Source organism: Neofelis nebulosa, chromosome 1 (assembly GCF_028018385.1).
Source record: "Neofelis nebulosa isolate mNeoNeb1 chromosome 1, mNeoNeb1.pri, whole genome shotgun sequence".
Lineage (NCBI taxonomy): Eukaryota > Metazoa > Chordata > Mammalia > Carnivora > Felidae > Neofelis > Neofelis nebulosa.
Window position 1 is genome coordinate 202,871,346 of NC_080782.1, and position 5,313 is coordinate 202,876,658.

The 5,313-nt window shown below is 32.0% G+C and overlaps 1 pseudogene; it reads right to left on the bottom strand.

The window, feature by feature from the left end:
- Positions 1-4,485: 4,485 nt before the first annotated feature.
- Positions 4,486-4,975, bottom strand: LOC131491402 (ubiquitin-ribosomal protein eS31 fusion protein-like; annotated as a pseudogene).
- Between the last annotated feature and the right edge of the window lie 338 nt (positions 4,976-5,313).

The following is a 5,313-nucleotide window of genomic DNA, read 5'->3' on the forward strand; positions in this document are numbered from 1 at the left end:
GAAAAATTACCAATTATTTCCACTAGATAATAACAATTTGTTGAGAAAAAATGTGAAATCGTCTGGGTATTAGTGTTTTTATTAGTAATACATGAGACCATGATGTTCACAAATATAAGGTAAAACTAAAGCTTGTGATTTAAGATAACATTACTCTTTTATTGCAATTTTTATTGTATTTTGAACTTTAAGGATGTAATTTGCAATCATATTTTGGTATCAAATGTGGAGTTGCTGTTGAGTGTACTAAATTTTTGCTGGTGAATCAATTTTTGGAAACTTAAGCATATTAGTGTAAATGTGCTGAAATTAGGACATTTGGCAATTTATATATATGTATGTATAGATATATATTCATTATAGAACTTGCTCATTAGTTTGTCAATTTTTCACTCATTCAATTGATAACATTATATTATAAGATTATTAATACATATTGATATAAAACAGCATTGGAAGATTTTGGAAAAACAATGATAAAAATAAATACAAACATCCTGTCATGATGCTTAAAATTACCCAAGAATCTAAAATGACTACAGGTAGATTATAGCTACCTACATGTATGGATGAATAGATAGATGGATAAATAGATAGATATGTAGTTAAATAGATAATCAATGTAAATAAACACTGAAGATGAATTTAGGTGAGTATAACAGGAATACCTACTCGGGAATTGATAGTCAAATTAGGTCTATTTGAAAATGAAACACTTATAGGAAGTAAGTCAAATGATGAACAGGGGAAAGGCAGTTTATGGAAAGGGAAGAACGTTTGCTTTGGTTCAATGAATATTTCATTGTGTTCAAGAAATTAAAAAAAAAATCCACAGTGAGTAGAACATGAAGGGGAAAGCAACAACGAGAGAGACAAGGTTGGTAAATTAGACAAAAAAAGAAAATGGCACAGAAGTAGGGAGCAAACATTAGGCTTTGTGAATTAACTTAATTACTATGGGAAATGACTGAATGGTTTGAATCATAGAAAGGTTGGAGTATTATACTTATTGAAAAATCTCTCAACTTTATGGAGAATGAATTGGAGGTGGTCTTTGGATCTAAGAGTAGAATGAGAGAAACATATTAAAGTTTCAACGTAATGCAGGATGATGCTGGCTGCACAGAATGATGGCAGGCACCCTGGAGAACAGTGAAGGTATGGATACATATTTGAGATGTTAGATATCCACAGATTGGTGATGATATTTGAAAGACCAAAGTAGGAAGGAAAAGGACATACATATAACATTACATCAAAGATAATCCCTAGCTTTTAGGAAGAACCAACCTGTTTGTTAAAATAAAACTTACTGAAATGGAGAACACAGACTAAATTGTTTCACTAAATCGGTGGAGGGTCAGGTGCACAGTGGGGATGGGAAAGCGGTAGGGTGAGAAGTGAATCAGGCACTCAGTTCTGAGCACATTAACTTTAAAGTGGCTAAGAAATTAGACAATTAGTACAACTGGAATTATTAAGAATGTAATTGAATGTATGGGTCTGGAATTCCAAAGATGAAAAATATAATTTATGAGCCGATACTAGATGATTTTAAAAATTTAAAAATTCATTTAAATTAAAAAATTAAATTAATTAATTCACCTAGAAAAGGAGGGGACAAGAGAAAACAAGAGTCTAAGGCAAAGTCTTGAGGAGTGACACATCAGGTTGAATAGTAATAGCTATGAAAGAAAATGGAGAAAAAAATGTAATCTGATGTAGATTAAGGAAAAAGAATATTTCAAAAGAAATGTTCTTTCAGTTGTGTTGAATGTTGCTAAGATGTCAAACTAATTGGCTAAATATGCAAAGAAATAATTTCAATATTAAGATAACTGCTTACTTTGTTTATATTCTAAACAAAGACTTACACAATTTGCCTGCGTGTATCATGCCTAGAATTAAAACTAAGGGGAATTTGAAATATTAATGAGTAACATTGCATCAATAAATTTTTAGATAAAACCCTCAGAGAAGAATAAAATCGCATATGTGTTTTCTTATGAAATGAAATTGATCTATGGCATTAATTAAATTTAGTAATTGTTTATATTTAATCAGTTTTTACAGTGTTACAACATTGTATGAACTTGTGAAAAGAAAATAATATGTAGGGTTGTTATCAATTGTATTAAATATGGTGTAAAGACTGTTAGTTTTTGATAATATGTAGAGATAGCAAGTATGTTAATACTTGTACTGAATGGTTTATATCAGGTAAACTCCTGAAATTCTTAAAAGTATAAGAATTAGAGTTATATTTATTAAGAACAAAATCTTGAATGACATTCAGAACAAAGATAAATATTATTTTCTTCATTACCATTGCATATTTTGCTTCAAATGCATTGATGTTTAATAGCAATTACTTGAATCAAAGCAAAATTAATCCTTGTTCCATTTGTAGTTAAAAAACACCTAGGCAGTTTTCACAGAATTCATAGATAGACGTACATGGGATTCTGTCTCGTACCTACTCCATTATTGCAGGATTCCCTAGAAAAGCTCCAGTCTTACAAAAGCAGCTGCTTGTATTTAGTGATAATCCTCTGTACTATTAGTTTTGTCTTTTGGGATAGGAAATTGATTACCTGACCTTAACATAGTGAAGACTTTGCATGTGTCTTGCTTTCTGCCTCAGACAGTAAATTAGTTGTATAAACAGTAAAAAATAATTACGAATACAATGATGCTTTAGTTGGTTAGAAAAATTCAGAGAAAATGAAAAATAGGCTCTTATTTTTATTTTCCATAGTGTTGTTTTATTTACTCTTATTTATTATTTTGTTTATTTTTATTTTCCATAATAAGTTACAAATTAAAATGCTACTGCCTTAAATAATGCATTTTATGGTAAGCTCTTTATGCTTTTAGTAACATATCCATAAACGCTTTAGCAGAGAGAGCTGATAGGTAAATGAGTGACACTGAATAGAATTACATATCAGGATGCCTGTATTTCTGTCCAAAGGGAAACTGCTTTTAACTTGGACACTCACAGAGTATGACAATATCTGTTCATTAACTGAATAAAACAGATCAATTACAAACAACAAAAAATTGAACATTTTCTCTCAAACATACTTGGTTAGTTAGTACTGAGGAATTCAAAATTAGTGTGAATAACCACTCTGAATAACAAATATTTATGTGTATGTAATTTTTATTTAATTAGCTGCAAAACCAAATTTACAGTGTCCTCAAATATAGTAAATATTCAGCCATTACCGACAATTTTTTTTACCAACAAATTCTTTTATCTCTTGTCCATATGACAATCTCTCAGTGTCTCATGAAGTCTTATGCCACTGTACAAAATAGACTCCACTGAGAAAAACTCCACTGAGAAAAAAGTACGTATTTCCTTCTGCTAAGAACCTAGTGTTCTACCAACCTTGATGACAACTTTAAGTTTTTTTATGGATCCCAACAGAAATGCAAGTGGGAAGATAAAAACTTCCTGGAGATAGTACTATGATTGGAAATTCTCAGTGTATGTGGGAAATAGATACTGTGTCTAATATATTAAGTATATTAAATATATAATGCATTAAATATATATTATACATATACACACACACACACATTATATATATTTAACACACACACACACACACACACACACACACACACACAAACACATATATACAGATCGGTACAGTATTAGCTTGTTTCAAAATTTTCCTTAGAAAATATGATTTCTTTTCCCTCCAAGTTTACCTTTCCTTAAAAATGTAGCCTTCCAAACATCCTAGATTTCTTTTTAAGTCTTCACCTTCTACCTGGTGTGGGCCAGAGGCTCCACGTTCTCCTCCATCACTTATGAGAAGCAGATGTTCTACTTTTAACAATACAAATCATGTCTCCAGTGGTCCATAACCCCTCTGGGTTCAGTAATGTCTTATTTTAGATATATATAGGTTGCTCTTACTTTCTAATTTGTTTAGATATGCACTTTAAAGGATATGTGCCTTATGCCAGTATTATTAGGTTTTTATGGCAGGAGGGTTTCTAAACACGTAGTTTATTATATTTTTGAAGGCAAGGTAAAATCGCATCATGATATCTTATTATTAGATGTGGAAATTTTCCACACCATTTTTGAATTTAATAATTATCTTGTTTCTCTTGAACTCGTATTTCCTTCAGTCATTTTAAGATACATTTTTTCTCTAAGTGTTGTGAATAAATAGCATCGGAGCTTTTACCGGAATTTTTTAAAAGTCAAGATTATTTGGATGTATCAATCTGTTCATAACTTTGAATACTATCATCCATCGACATTGAGAATGTCTCCCTTTAGTCAGCTTCTTTTTTATTTTTTTATTTTAATATGAAATTTATTGTCAAATTGGTTTCCATACAATACCCAGTGCTCATCCCAACAGGTGCCCTCCTCATTTGTAATTTGAATTTTTCCGAGGAGCTTTGTTATTGTTGGTGGAAAATTTATTTCATTGTATTTTTTTAGTTTGTCTTTTATTAACCCGCGCGCCATTCCGTGCCTTCCAGTTTGTTGAAGCACTCGGTCAGACAACATTTGCCGCAATAACATCTGTCCAAGTGGCTAGCCATAAAAACCCCAGCAGCAGATTCATCTGAAGGGCACTCCCAATGAAGGCGACTGATTTTACCATTCTCATCCACCTTAGAGTGGGACAGCCAGCTTAACCTTCTTTTTCTTATGCTTATGCTTCCTGGGAATGGTGTAAGACTTCTTCCTTTTCTTAGCACCACCACGAAGTTTCAACACAAGATAGAGTGCACTCCTTTCGAATGTTGCAGTTAGAAAAAGTACGTCCACCTTCCAGTTGCTTGCCAGCAAAACCAGGCTCTGCTGATCAGGAGAAATTCCCTCCTTACCCCGGATTTTGGTCTTTACCTTTTCTATTGCATCCGAGGGCTCGACCTCTAGAGAGATGGTCTTCCCCATAAGGGTTTTCACGAAAATCTACATCTTGGCAGAGGTTCCACCACAGACGGCAGATCGTAAAGGGATTCTATGGTGTTTTCATCAGTTAGTTTAATTTTATAAATTCAATAATTATTTATGGATGCTTATTCTCTATCCACAAAAATATTTTAAAATACTTTTTGATATATTATTTAGGCAGTTACATTTTCTGCAAATGATATATTTTTTTTCTTGTCAATACTCATGATCCTAATTTTCCATTTCTTGTCTTATGGAATTAACTGACTTCCAGTGTAATGTGAAATAATTGGTATATAGCAGTTTTTGTTCCCACTGAGCTGAATGGAAATATTTCTAAAGTATGATCACTAGGGATGACTTTAGGTCTACATTTT